This window comes from Manis pentadactyla, chromosome 4, assembly GCF_030020395.1.
Source record: "Manis pentadactyla isolate mManPen7 chromosome 4, mManPen7.hap1, whole genome shotgun sequence".
NCBI lineage: Eukaryota > Metazoa > Chordata > Mammalia > Pholidota > Manidae > Manis > Manis pentadactyla.
Genome location: NC_080022.1, coordinates 164,309,427 through 164,324,725, shown reverse-complemented (window position 1 = coordinate 164,324,725; position 15,299 = coordinate 164,309,427). Strand labels below are relative to the sequence as shown.

Genomic DNA, 15,299 nt, shown 5'->3' with positions numbered 1-15,299 from the left:
GAACTGCTTGTCAGCTGGGAAAACATTATCCAAACACGTCGCCTAAGGGACCGCACACAGTGCTCTTCAATTACTGGGTACTAGGAAGTGCAGTTAAAAACCCTTAAAATAAAAAGTTGCAACTTGAGAATGTTTAAAAATTATGATCAATTTATTTAAGATTTGACAAACTCATTTCAGAGTGAAACTTTGAAATAATTGAATAGCAAAATTATTGTTAATTTGCTTTCTTTTGTCTGGCAAAACATCTCAATTCTGTTGGAAAGGCCGTGTGGGACATAAAGGCTGATCAGGACTCAGTGTGCATTGGAGTAAGACAAACCTGGCTTAGAATCCCAGTCACTTGCTGTCTCTAAGCTTTAATTTCCCATCTTTGAAATGGGGTCAATACTACTTATCTCACAGGGTTCTTATAAGGATTGAATCAGAGGATCAGAAAGTGCCCAGTATTATAAATTTAGCATGTAATAGGCACTCAGTAAAAGGCAGTGAGGGTGGTCGTTATTGGTGCTCTTGAGACTCAGGCTTCCCAGCACCAGTCTGCATCCTGATTTGCTGTCCACACCTCTCTTGACTTCGGCCACCTCCTTACTGCTGACCCTGGTCCGTCTTCCAGTTCTGACACGAAATTGCCCAATTTTTGCCTTGGTCTCTTGATATTTTAATTTCAGTTCATCTTTCTACTCTGACAGTAGTGCTTACAGCCATTCTGGTAGTGACCCTCCCTGCTTCTATCTGCTCCCACCCACCTCCTGCTCTGGCAGGTCCTGAGAACACCTTCCATGTAATTAACTGCCCGTGATAGGCAGAATAATGTCCTCCCTCCCACCCCAAAAATGTTCATGTTCTGATTTCCAGATCCTTTCAATGTGTTATGTTATATGGCAAAGGGAAGGGAAGGTTTCAGATTGAATTAAGGTTGCCAGTCAGCTGACCTTCCATGGGGAGATTGCCCTGGGTTATCTGGGTGAGACCCGTGTCGTCACAAGTGCCCATAAAAGAAAAAAGGGAGGAGACAGGACAGTCAGCTCTGGGCGGAGTCCGTGAGGAAGCCTCAGATGGCCATTTGTTGGCTTGGAAGCTGGGAAGCGGCTGTGAGCCAAGGAACATGGGGCGCCCTAGAAGCTGGAAAGGGCGAAAGGACACATTCTCCCCTGGAGCCTCGAGAGAAAATACAGCTCTGCCAACACCTTGATTCTAGCCAAAATGAGGCCCTTTTCAGACATCTGTAAGATAATAAATCTGTGTTGTTTCATGCCAATAAATTGGTTGTAATTTGTTACAGCAGCAGTAGGAACTGAATACTCTGTCTTTCTAGGCAAGCTTTCTGGTGGACTGGCCCAGACTGAAAGACAGGAAGACAAGGTAACATGGATTTCAGAATAAACATTTCCAGAAAGACATGGTGGTACTCAGGCAATTTGTTACAAATAATATAAATCCAATGATGACCCCAGCTATCCTTTCCCATTTTGAGGTGGAGAGAAAAGAACTTTAATTACTTTTCATTATTCTCCACTGAATACCACATTTTAGTATTTAGTACTGAGCACCGTACTGTAATCCTGCACATCTGCCCTGATGCCTCCTTTTGGTTTTAACCACAAGTATTACATTTTTACCTGACAAAAGAGTTCTAAAATGATTTTTTAAAAATTCTCAAGTCACAGAAGCATCGAAAATGAATGGGGGCTTTTCACCTTTTTATCTCTTTAAATAATGGGCCCCTTTTATCAAATGGAATGTTATGCGACCAGATAGTATATAAAACAGATTATGGCAAGTTGTTCAGGTAGAAATGGATGGCTGATGGGGAGAGGAGAGGATCCCCATTGGTCAGCCTCATTCTCTGTGGCCCCTGAAGCATCTCTGTGGAGCCCCAGAGGAGACATGGATGTAGATTTGAACTGTCGATTTGACAGATGGGAAAACCGTGGCCCAGAGAGGGAGCATAGTCCATGCAAGGGCTCATGGCCAATTAAGACGAGCACGGAGACAAAACAGGGCTCTGGAACTGGCTGTCAGACTGTGTTCTTTTCACTCTACTACACTGGCCTAAAACCAAATTCTTGTTTGGTTTGATTTCTTTTTATTTTCTCACTGCTAAAATGAAAGACACAGGTGTTCCCTGGGAGAATATTTTTCATCCAGAAAGTTCAGGCTCAAGCATATATCAACTGTTAAAATAATTTCTTCATTCTGCTATACAGTTATTCTTTTTTTTTTTTTTTTTTTAATAATTATTTTTTATTGAAGGGTAGTTGACACACAGTATTACATTACATGAGTTTCAAGTGTACAACACAGTGGTAGAACATTTATATACATAATTCTAGGTTCCAGCTATCACCCTACCAGGCTGTTACAATATCTTGACTATATTCCTTATGCTATACCTTACATCCCGGTTACTTATTTATTTTACCATTGGAAGTCTGTCCTTTTTTTTGTTTTGTTTTGTTTTGTTTTGTTTTTTGTGAGGGCATCTCTCATATTTATTGATCAAATGGTTGTTAACGACAATAAAATTCTGTATAGGGGAGTCAATGCTCAATGCACAATCATTATTCCACCCCAAGCCTAATTTTTGTCAGTCTCCAATCTTCTGAGGCATAACAAACAAGTTTTTACATGTAGAACAAATTCTTACATAATGAATAAGTTACATAGTGAACAGTACAAGGGCAGTCATCACAGAAACTTTCGGTTTTGCTCATGCATTATGAACTATAAACAGTCAGTTCAAATATGAATACTAATTTGGTTTTTATACTTGATTTATATGTGGATACCACATTTCTCTCTTTATTATTATTATTTTTAATAAAATGCTGAAGTGGTAGGAGGATACACGATAAAGGTAGAAAAACTAGTTTAGTGTTGTAAGAGAGCACATGTAGATGATCAGGTGTGTGCCTGTAGACTATGTGTTAATCCAAGCTAGACCAGGGCAATAAAACATCCACGTATGCAGAAGATTGCTCTCAGAACGGGGGGGTGAGGTTCTAAGCCTCACCTCTGTTGATCCCCAATTTCTCACCTGATGGCCCCCCTGCGACTGTGCCTGTCTTAGGTTGTTCCTCCCTTGAGGAATCTTACCCGTCTCTGGCTAACCAGTCATCTTCCGGGGCCATACAGGGAAATGTGAAGTTGGTAAGTGAGAGAGAAGCCTTATTGTTTGAAAAAGTTAGCTTTTTACTTCTTTGCATATTTATGCCCTGTGGCTTCTATGCCCAGCATTTGTCTTGAGGTATCTTTACCACTTGGAAGAATTATGATACTCGGTAAATTTGATATGAGGCACGAATTCTATTTAAGGGTTGTAATTAGGAAGGAAGAAGAAAAGCTATAGAAGTAGCAGGCGGAAGAAAACATGGGAAGATTGATTATTTCTTTGATATATCTTCTTGTAGAGTAACTTCAGCATGTATAGGTTTTAAGCTACTACTTAAATTGCACACACACATTAACATAATAGGAGTATAGTTACATAACCAAAGCATATCTGTAATTACCAGCCATCTGCAGTGAAACCAAGAAAACCAGTTAGGCACCTTAGGCATTTGTGAAAACTTATCTATGATATGGTGGATATTGTCCAAATGAACTTGAACAGTCTGAGAGAAATCAGACAAATTAAAACAACCCATTCCTGGGGACTGTTCACATGCCATATGTTCTTTTAACAATAAATAGTTTGTAGTTGTAAGACTTTGGAGCGCTACAATTTGCACTTCTCCAAATTCTTGGTTGAGTTCCAACAGTATAGATCCAGTCAAATTTGTTGTTTTACTGTATGCACAGGCCAGCTTAGATATCTCCTTCCTCATTCCCATGGCAGGTCCAGGAACTGGTGGGATGAGTGCATCTACAGCTGTAGCAGTGCGTGGATCTTTGTTGGGGTTTTTTGATGATCATCTTCTGGCATGAGTCTTCCAGAGGGTGCAGATGTTGGAAGTTCTTTTTCATATCGTATCTTAGTTCATTTTCGGGGTAGCCCAATTAGGCTTTGATCCTCTGTATAAACACAAACAGACCCTTTGCCTACACTTTTATATGCCCTTTATACCCTTGTGTAGAACTCGTTGGAGGTTACTACACAGGAACTGCCCTTTTTTTTTTTTTGCTATCACTAATCTACACTTACATGACGAATATTATGTTTACTAGGCTCTCCCCTATACCAGGTCTCCCCTATAAACCCCTTTACAGTCACTGTCCATCAGCATAGCAAAATGTTGTAGAATCACTACTTGCCTTCTCTGTGTTGTACAGCCCTCCCTTTTCTCCTACCCCCCCATGCATGTTAATCTTAATACCCCCCTACTTCTCCCCCCCTTATCCCTCCCTACCCACCCATCCTCCCCAGTCCCTTTCCCTTTGGTACCTGTTAGTCCATTCTTGAGTTCTGTGATTCTGCTGCTGTTTTGTTCCTTCAGTTTTTCCTTTGTTCTTATATTCCACAGATAAGTGAAATCATTTGGTATTTCTCTTTCTCCGCTTGGCTTGTTTCACTGAGCATAATACCCTCCAGCTCCATCCATGTTGCTGCAAATGATTGGATTTGCCCTTTTCTTATAGCTGAGTAGTATTCCATTGTGTATATGTACCACATCTTCTTTATCCATTCATCTATTGATGGACATTTAGGTTGCTTCCAATTCTTGGCTATTGTAAATAGTGCTGCAATAAACATAGGGGTGCATCTGTCTTTCTCAAACTTGATTGCTGCATTCTTAGGGTAAATTCCTAGGAGTGCAATTCCTGGGTCAAATGGTAAGTCTGTTTTGAGCATTTTGATGTACCTCCATACTGCTTTCCACAATGGTTGAACTAACTTACATTCCCACCAGCAGTGTAGGAGGGTTCCCCTTTCTCCACAGCCTCGCCAACATTTGTTGTTGTTTGTCTTTTGGATGGCAGCCATCCTTACTGGTGTGAGGTGATACCTCATTGTAGTTTTAATTTGCATTTCTCTGATAATTAGCGATGTGGAGCATCTTTTCATGTGTCTGTTGGCCATCTGTATTTCTTTTTTGGAGAACTGTCTGTTCAGTTCCTCTGCCCATTTTTTAATTGGGTTATTTGTTTTTTGTTTGTTGAGGCGTGAGAGCTCCTTATATATTCTGGACGTCAAGCCTTTATCGGATGTGTCATTTTCAAATATATTCTCCCATACTGTAGGGATCCTTCTTGTTCTATTGATGGTGTCTTTTGCTGTACAGAAGCTTTTCAGCTTAATATAGTCCCACTTATTCATTTTTGCTGTTGTTTTCCTTGCCCGGGGAGATATGTTCAAGAAGAGGTCACTCATGTTTATGTCTAAGAGGTTTTCGCCTATGTTTTCTTCCAAGAGTTTAATGGTTTCATGGCTTACATTCAGGTCTTTGATCCATTTTGCGTTTACTTTTGTATATGGGGTTAGACAATGGTCCAGTTTCATTCTCCTACATGTAGCTGTCCAGTTTTGCCAGCACCACCTGTTGAAGAGACTGTCATTTCGCCATTGTATGTCCATGGCTCCTTTATCAAATATTAATTGACCATATATGTCTGGGTTAATGTCTGGATTCTCTAATCTGTTCCATTGGTCTGTGGCTCTGCTCTTGTGCCAGTACCAAATTGTCTTGATTACTATGGCTTTATAGTAGAGCTTGAAGTTGGGGAGTGAGATCCCCCCTACTTTATTCTTCTTTCTCAGGATTGCTTTGGCTATTCGGGGTCTTTGGTGTTTCCATATGAATTTTTGAATTATTTGTTCCAGTTCATTGAAGAATGTTGCTGGTAGTTTCATAGGGATTGCATCAAATCTGTATATTGCTTTGGGCAGGATGGCCATTTTAACGATATTAATTCTTCCTAGCCACGAGCATGGGATGAGTTTCCATCTGTTAGTGTCCCCTTTAATTTCTCTTAAGAGTGACTTGTAGTTTTCAGAGTATAAGTCTTTCACTTCTTTGGTTAGGTTTATTCCTAGGTATTTTATTTTTTTTGATGCAATTGTGAATGGAGTTGTTTTCCTGATTTCTCTCTCTGTTGGTTCATTGTTAGTATATAGGAAAGCCACAGATTTCTGTGTGTTGATTTTGTATCCTGCAACTTTGCTGTATTCCGATATCAGTTCTAGTAGTTTTGGGGTGGAGTCTTTAGGGTTTTTTATGTACAGTATCATGTCATCTGCAAATAGTGACAGTTTAACTTCTTCTTTACCAATCTGGATTCCTTGTATTTCTTTATTTTGTCTGATTGCCGTGGCTAGGACCTCCAGTACTATGTTAAATAACAGTGGAGAGAGTGGGCATCCCTGTCTAGTTCCCGATCTCAGAGGAAATGCTTTCAGCTTCTCGCTGTTCAATATAATGTTGGCTGTGGGTTTCTCATAGATGGCCTTTATTATGTTGAGGTACTTGCCCTCTATTCCCATTTTGCTGAGAGTTTTTAACATGAATGGATGTTGAACTTTGTCAAATGCTTTTTCAGCATCTATGGAGATGATCATGTGGTTTTTGTCTTTCTTTTTGTTGATGTGGTGGATGATGTTGATGGACTTTCGAATGTTGTACCATCCTTGCGTCCCTGGAATGAATCCCACTTGGTCATGGTGTATGATCCTTTTGATGTATTTTTGAATTCGGTTTGCTAATATTTTGTTGAGTATTTTTGCATCTACGTTCATCAGGGATATTGGTCTGTAGTTTTCTTTTTTGGTGGGGTCTTTGCCTGGTTTTGGTATTAGGGTGATGTTAGCTTCATAGAATGAGTTTGGGAGTATCCCCTCCTCCTCTATTTTTGGGAAAACTTTAAGGAGAATGGGTATTATGTCTTCCCTGTATGTCTGATAAAATTCCGAGGTAAATCCATCTGGCCCGGGGGTTTTGTTCTTTGGTAGTTTTTTGATTACCTCTTCAATTTCGTTGCTGGTAATTGATCTGTTTAGATTTTCTGTTTCTTCCTGGGTCAATCTTGGAAGGTTATATTTTTCTAGGAAGTTGTCCATTTCTCCTAGGTTTCCCAGCTTGTTAGCATATAGGTTTTCATAGTATTCTCCAATAATTCTTTGCATTTCCGTGGGGTCCGTCGTGATTTTTCCTTTCTCGTTTCTGATACTGTTGATTTGTGTTGACTCTCTTTTCTTCTTAATAAGTCTGGCTAGAGGCTTATCTATTTTGTTTATTTTCTCGAAGAACCAGCTCTTGGTTTCATTGATTTTTGCTATTGTTTTATTCTTCTCAATTTTATTTATTTCTTCTCTGATCTTTATTATGTCCCTCCTTCTGCTGACCTTAGGCCTCATCTGTTCTTCTTTTTCCAATTTCGATAATTGTGACATTAGACCATTCATTTGGGATTGCTCTTCCTTTTTTAAATATGCTTGGATTGCTATATACTTTCCTCTTAAGACTGCTTTTGCTGTGTCCCACAGAAGTTGGGGCTTAGTATTGTTGTTGTCATTTGTTTCCATATATTGCTGGATCTCCATTTTTATTTGGTCATTGATCCATTGATTATTTAGGAGCGTGTTGTTAAGCCTCCATGTGTTCGTGAGCCTCTTTGCTTTCTTTGTACAGTTTATTTCTAGTTTTATGCCTTTGTGGTCTGAAAAGTTGGTTGGTAGGATTTCAATCTTTTGGAATTTTCTGAGGCTCTTTTTGTGGCCTAGTATGTGGTCTATTCTGGAGAATGTTCCATGTGCACTTGAGAAGAATGTATATCCCGCTGCTTTTGGATGTAGAGTTCTATAGATGTCTATTAGGTCCATCTGCTCTACTGTGTTGTTCAGTGCTTCCGTGTCCTTACTTATTTTCTGCCCAGTGGATCTATCCTTTGGGGTGAGTGGTGTGTTGAAGTCTCCTAGAATGAATGCATTGCAGTCTATATCCCCCTTTAGTTCTGTTAGTATTTGTTTCACATATGCTGGTGCTCCTGTGTTGGGTGCATATATATTTAGAATGGTTATATCCTCTTGTTTGACTGAGCCCTTTATCATTATGTAGTGTCCTTCTTTATCTCTTGTTACTTTCTTTGTTTTGAAGTCTATTTTGTCTGATATTAGTACTGCAACCCCTGCTTTCTTCTCACTGTTGTTTGCTTGAAATATGTTTTTCCATCCCTTGACTTTTAGTCTGTACATGTCTTTGGGTTTGAGGTGAGTTTCTTGTAAGCAGCATATAGATGGGTCTTGCTTTTTTATCCATTCTGTTACTCTGTGTCTTTTGATTGGTGCATTCAACCCATTAACATTTAGGGTGACTATTGAAAGATATGTACTTATTGCCATTGCAGGCTTTAAATTCGTGGTTACCAAAGGTTCAAGGTTAGCCTCTTTAGTATCTTACTGCCTAACTTAGCTCGCTTATTGAGCTGTTATATACACTGTCTGGAGATTCTTTTCTTCTCTCACTTCTTGTTCCTCCTCCTCGATTCTTCATATGTTGGGTGTTTTGTGCTGTGCTCTTTCTAGGAGTGCTCCCATCTAGAGCAGTACCTGTAAGATGTTCTGTAGAGGTGGTTTGTGGAAAGCAAATTCCCTCAGCTTTTGTTTGTCTGGGAATTGTTTAATCCCACCGTCATATTTGAATGATAGTCGTGCTGGATACAGTATCCTTGGTTCAAGGCCCTTCTGTTTCATTGTATTAAATATATCATGCCATTCTCTTCTGGCCTGTAGAGTTTCTGTTGAGAAATCTGACGTTAGCCTGATGGGTTTCCCTTTATAGGTGACCTTTTTCTCTCTAGCTGCCTTTAACACTCTTTCCTTGTCCTTGATCTTTGCCATTTTAATTATTATGTGTCTTGGTGTTGCCCTTCTTGGATCCTTTCTGTTGGGGGTTCTGTGTATTTCCGTGGTCTGTTTGATTACTTCCTCCCCCAGTGTGGGGAAGTTTTCAGCAATTATTTCTTCTAAGATACTTTCCATCTCTTTGCCTCTCTCTTCTTCTTCTGGGACCCCTATAATACGGATATTGCTCCTTTTAGATTGGTCACACAGTTCTCTTAATATTGTTTCATTCCTGGAGATCCTTTTGTCTCTCTCTATGTCAGCTTCTATGCGTTCCTGTTCTCTGATTTCAATTCCATCAATGGCCTCTTGCATTCTATCCATTCTGCTTATAAACCCTTCCAGAGTTTGTTTCATTTCTGCGATCTCCTTTCTGGCATCTGTGATCTCTTTCCGGACTTCATCCCATTTTTCTTGCGTATTTCTCTGCATCTCTGTCAGCATGTTTATGATTCTTATTTTGAATTCTTTGTCAGGAAGACTGGTTAGGTCTGTCTCCTTCTCTGGTGTTGTCTCTGTGATCTTTGTCTGCCTGTAGCTTTGCCTTTTCATGGTGATAGGAATAGTCTGCAGAACTGGGACGAGTGACGGCTGGAAGGACTTCCTTTCTTCGTGGTTTGTGGCCCTCCTCTCCTGGGAGAACAGCGGCCTCTAGTGGCTTGTGCTGCGCAGCTGCGCGCAGACAGGGTTTCTGCTTCCTGCCCGGCTGCTATGGAGTTAATCTCCGCTGTTGCTGTGGGCGTGGCCTGGCTCGGGCAGCTACTCCAAAATGGTGGAGTCGCGTTGGAGCAGGAGCTGCTGGGAGGCTGTTTATCTCCGTAAGGGGCCTCCCTGCTCCCTGCAGCCCAGGGGTTAGGGTGCCCAGAGATCCCGGATTCCCTACCTCTGGATTAAGTGACCCGCCCTGCCCCTTTAAGACTTCCAAAAAGCACCCGCCAAAACAAAACAACGACCACAAAAAAAACAAGAAAAAAAATTTTTTTAATTAAAAAAAAAAGGTGGTCGTTTGTTTTTCTTTATTCTCCGGTGCCAGCCTCAGGCCTCTGCTCACCGGTCTTTCTGCCCTGTTTCCCTAATATTGGGGTCCCTGTCCCTTTAAGACTTCCAAAAAGCGCTCGCCAAAACAAAACAGCAAAAAAGCAAAAAAAAAAAAAAAATGGTCGCGCGCTTTTCTTATGTCCTCTGTCGCCCAGCCTCCAGTGCCTGCTCACTGTTCTTGCTGCCCTGTTTTCCCAGTATCGAGGGCCCTGCACTCTGGCCCGGATGGCTGGGGCTGGGTGTTCGGCAGCCCTGGGCTCCGTCTCCCTCCCGCTCTGCCTGCTCTTCTCCCGCCGGGAGCTGGGGGGAGGGGCGCTCGGCTCCCGCGGGGCCGGGGCTTGTATCTTACCCCCTTCGCGAGGCGCTGGGTTCTCTCAGGTGTGGATGTGGTCTGGATATTGTCCTGTGTCCTCTGGTCTTTATTCTAGGAAGGGTTGTCTTTGTTATATTTTCATAGATATATGCTGTTTTGGGAGGAGATTTCCGCTGCTCTACTCACGCCGCCATCTTCCGCCCCACCTCTCTACAGTTATTCTTAGGTGAGGAAACGGAGACACAGAAAGATGAAGTGACATACCTTCTATCCACTGACAGCTCAGATCTCAATCAGCAAGTGTTCCAATTCAAGGCAATGAAAACTCTGTTGGTCGCTGTGTGGGGACTGTTGGAAAAGAGTCAGAGGAACATGAAGATTTCTCATGAATAGCAACACAGTCCACATTTTGTGCTTGTGGAAGAAAGGCTACGTTAGAAGAAAAGCTTGCTTTCCACAGAAACTGATGATGAGTGACTAAATTGTTGGAGACTTCTCTTTGGGCAGGTGGGGCTGGTTATTAGGGCTGGTAGGAAGAAGCCAACCTGGATAATGATCGAGAAGATCTCCAGAACCTGGAGGAAGGAGGACCCAGCCAGGCCAGCACTGGGAATTATCACCAGCCCTTCCTGAGAAGGAAGCGTGGATGCGGATTGAGCTCAGGTCTTCTGCCAGTTCAGTTAACACACGTGCATATGGTGAGTAGTTCTGATTCCAGAGTGAGGCTCCACTCTAGGTTTGCCTAGAGTGATGCCCAAACCCACCCTAGGCATCGCTGTGTGTCAGGGTTACTTCTCAGCTGCTCCGCCTCTGTATGACTCACGAGCAGGACTTTGTTCTGATTGGCCAGGGCCTGTGTCATAGCTGTCATTAGATACTTTAAATATTACTCCCGATACAAGTGCCAGATCAGTCAAGATTTTGGTGCCTAGAGGGAGGCAAGCTGGGTAAGCAAGATCACTTACAGCATTTCTTAGTAAAATTTACTTTCATATGGGTGTTCTAGGAAGCGACAGAGCCCAAACTCAAAGGCTTTCCTTCCTGGCTTCTGTGACTGTACTCTGGCTTGCACAATGGGCTGTGTTTCAAGTGATGAAAGGCATTTTTCAATTTGATGAGTTTCGTCTGCATTTTATTAGTCTATTTCTGGAAAAAATACCATTTGTACGTCATTTTGCTTGCAGACTTGTCTTTATGATTCCTTTCCCCCTCTCATGTGGTGGGTCCAGAATTTGATTTTCTCTCCATTGTTGGCATATTTCTCATCTTCTCTCGGAGCAATTTACCCTCCATGACAGTCCATTTGTCTCCCCTTACCCCACTTATGAATACTCTGCCGTCTCCAGCTTTCCTTATTTCCTTTTTAATATCATCCTCCTAGTCTTCCCTGACCTTTTCCAGCTCCTCTGATGCCCCACTGTTCCCTATCCATGCTGTGCGATTGATTGGAGTCCTGCAGATTGCTCTGACAGCAATTTCTCTCATAACTTGCCCTGTCATTCTCTCTTAACTGTCTCATTGACCTTTAGTTGTATTTTAGCAGTTTGTGTTTTTCTCTTATTAAAAAAAAAAAGAAAACTACAAACATTAGATGTGCAGCCATTGTCTGGAGGATACCATCTGAGAGAGGATCTGGGTGTGTGTGCATCTCCCCTGCTTGTGTCTGTTGGAACTGAAAGGAGGGACTGTGGTCTTCAGTGGCCACCTCTGAAGCTCATGGGGGTTCTTGGATGGGCAAATGGTCATGGTTTGTTAGTGTCAACAAGGGAGGAAGTATATTTATTCTTCCACATGAGAGGTCAATGAACATTTTCTTGTAAAGAACTAGGTAGTAAAATTTTTAGCTTCTCAGGCCAGAGATTCTGTTGCAACTACTCTGCTAATGGTGCAAAAGCAGCCAAAGACAACACATAAAGGAATAGGCAGAGCTATGTTCCAATAAAACTTTATTTACAAAAACAGGCAGTGGGCCAGAATTGGCCTGGAGATCTTAGTTAGTTGACATTTGTTTTAGAGTAATTTTACCTTCTAGCTTCTTATCTTTCCTTGTATGTTTGTACATCTGTTTTTTATTTAAGGAAAAATGTCTTTTCAGATGTAAGTTAGCATTCTGTCCTGGGATACTGTCAGAGGTTACTTTGTAAGGGAGGGAGTGGCAGGGAAAAGGGAGGTTGGTGCAAGGAGATATTGTGTACTGCTTTGGGCATTGACAGAGGGACCCTCATTCCGGCTTGCTGGGGGAAGCTGGCCTTATTCGAGGCTGGAGATAACCTGAGTTGGGATGTTGCAGTTAGCTCTGACTGTCAGTATTTTGCTTGGGCGAACTTGGGTAAGTCACTTCATGTATTTACATTTTGATGTTTTTGTCTGCAAATTGGGTTAGTATTATTGTTGTTATCAATATTTTCAAATTAAATATTTTATACTATTTTATTTCCTTTCTTAAAGGATGTCCTTGGCCTGAGCAAGGATCTGGATCAGGGAGAGGGTCAACAAGGAAGCGCCAAGCTGAGCAGACCCTATTCAACAGCAAGAGAAGACTGCTGCAATGCAAGCAAAAGGCCAGTGCGCGTCAGGGGTTTCTCTCCTCTTCCCCTCACCTAGTGGCTGGTAACAGAACTGTGGAAATCTGATGATTCTTGGACCAATCAGGAAGGAGAAAATGTGGGAATGTTTGAGTGATTGATTTATAAAAAAATACAAATAGAGCTTATTTGAATGCCCTAAACTGGCAGAGTGTTTCATACCCAGCTACATCGGAAAATAAAACTCAGAAGAAAATTCAGAAGACCCATGATAATTATTATAATACATCAGCATATATTGTCTTCTAGATTTTTCTGTCATGATTATACATATACCATGGGGCATATTGTTTTTACATTGGCTATTTTTCACTTAATAATATCTTATGCATAATATATATAATAATATATATTACATATCCTATATTATATATTATATGTATAACATACACATATAATACATATAAATTATTATGAATAATATATCATAAAATAGTAATATATAAAAATAATATAAACTATATAAATAAAAAATTTCTTATCAATGAATATTCATCTTAGCATCATTTGTAGGCACTGAAAACATCTTAGTTTTAGATACAGTACATTTTATGCACTGAATGGCTGGTCATGGTTTTTACTCTGTATAGACAATTCCATTCTGTTCCATTTGCCTGGGTGGTCCTGGGCCTGACCTCAGTTGGGGGCCATATAGAGGAATGGGGCAAAGCAATGGACTTTGGAGTCAGGCCATCCTTGGTGTTATTTTTGGATCTGCCAGTTAGAAGCCATATGATTTTAGGGAATTCATTCAACCTTGTTTTACCTCCAGTGTCACCAGCAGAATAACATGCGTAATAACTTCAATGTCATAGCATTGTTTTGGGGATTAAATTATATGAAGTATGTAAAGTTCTTAGGACAGGGTCTGCCACAGAATAGTTATGCAGCCAAGGGTAGGTATCATATTTATTCATTCATTAGTGCAATAAATATTATTGAATAGCTATAGAGATCAGTCACTATGACAAATGTTAGGCTAAAAAATTAGAATATGGACTCATCCTTACCCTCAGGAAGCTCACCCATAAGTAAGAACAGTCACAGGGCAAGGAGCTAAGCCCTGCAGTACTCAGGAATGCATGTGGGGTCAAGGAAATACTTATAGAAGTGCACAAATATGTCCTTATTGCAGAACTGTTTGCAGTTGTGAAAAACAATGTATCACCTAAATGTCTATCAAGTGGAAATTGATGAAATAATTTAATATATTCATAACATGGAAATCAACTTAGTCCTTTAGAAGAATGAGATAGATATATAGGTGTACAGACACAGGAAGATCTCTAGGATATATGTGAAAACAAAGTTATTTTGTACATAATATGTACAGTATTATCCATTTATTGTTTGTATAGTATTGGAGTCAAAATAATACATTCATATAAGCACTATCTGTGTATATAAATGTATTTTGGAAAACATTCTAAACAGCAAACCTAAATTGTTATGTGGTTACCTTGTGGAGGAAGATGACACTGGGAGTCAGAAGTGGAGGGTGAAGGGGGAACTTTTATTTTTTTAATCCATATATTTTTTATGGAGTAAAATTTTAATCATGAGACTGTTCTTAAATTACTTTATAAGAAAAAGTCAGAGTTGTAAGAGCACATGTTTCCTTCCAGAAACTACAAAGGGGCTGTTGGAGACATGCCAGGGGCAGATTGTAAGACCCCTATATGTCAGGTCAGGTTTGTGTACAGGACCCCACCCACGTTCAACATGTGTTTATTGAATGGTTAGATGAGTGAAAGACTGATTTCTTGTGGAAAAGCCTAAGCATTAAATCACAAGTGCCAACTGTGAGATGATTTTTTTCTCTTTTTCCAAGTCAGCTCAGAGAATGTTATGAGCAGCTTGAAAAAGGAGGGAACTGTATTGAATACAAGTCAGGAAGCAAATAGATATACTTTGTATGGTGAGTCTTACCAACCAGGGCTTGGTTCCTTGGTGAGGTTTGTCACAACCAATATTTTGGTGGTAATGAAGTAGTGATGTTTGCAAACTGTTGTCTTAGTAAAGAGAGAGTAACGTCAAGATTGTAAAAGTGCCACATGCCCACCCATGGCAGTCTGATATTCTTTCTTCAGTGCAGGGGAAGGGGTGGGCCCCAGGCAGGGTGATGGGAAACCTAGCTGACCACAGGCACCTGGACGAATGTGTCTTACCTGTGGTGTGTGTATTGGAGTACGAAAAAATTTTAGGAACTCCTATCTTAAGGACAGAAAAATGGCCCCTTTTAAATCTAAAGTACCACAGAACTGAGTTTGTTCTGACAAACAACTTTCCCTCCATGCATCATATCCCCATGGAATGGAATTCTTGGGAACTGCCCACTGGCCCTGGTGCTCTCTGGTCACTGCTAGGTTGTTCACCGTGCCAGGGGTGTGCTGGTAAACTAGAAATCTGGGAAAAACAAAACAAACAATGACATTGTGATTTATAGCAAGAATATATTTGGTCTCTGTCCTGTTCCTGGCATAGAGCCCCTAAAGCCCTTGGAATTTCCTAAGTGATAGAGTGACAAATGTAAAAGGAATAACTTTTGTTATTCCTAAGAAGCCCCTTTCAAGCACACCTGAGT

General features: G+C 40.8%; 1 long non-coding RNA gene across 1 annotated transcript in view; it reads left to right on the top strand.

The window, feature by feature from the left end:
- The window catches only part of LOC130683561 (uncharacterized), a 186,459-nt gene extending 173,551 nt beyond the window's left edge, over positions 1-12,908 (top strand). The window contains exon 3 of the long non-coding RNA XR_008997342.1: positions 12,579-12,908. This is a non-coding gene — a long non-coding RNA (uncharacterized LOC130683561). The remainder of the gene's footprint in view (positions 1-12,578) is intronic.
- The last annotated feature ends 2,391 nt before the right edge of the window (positions 12,909-15,299 follow it).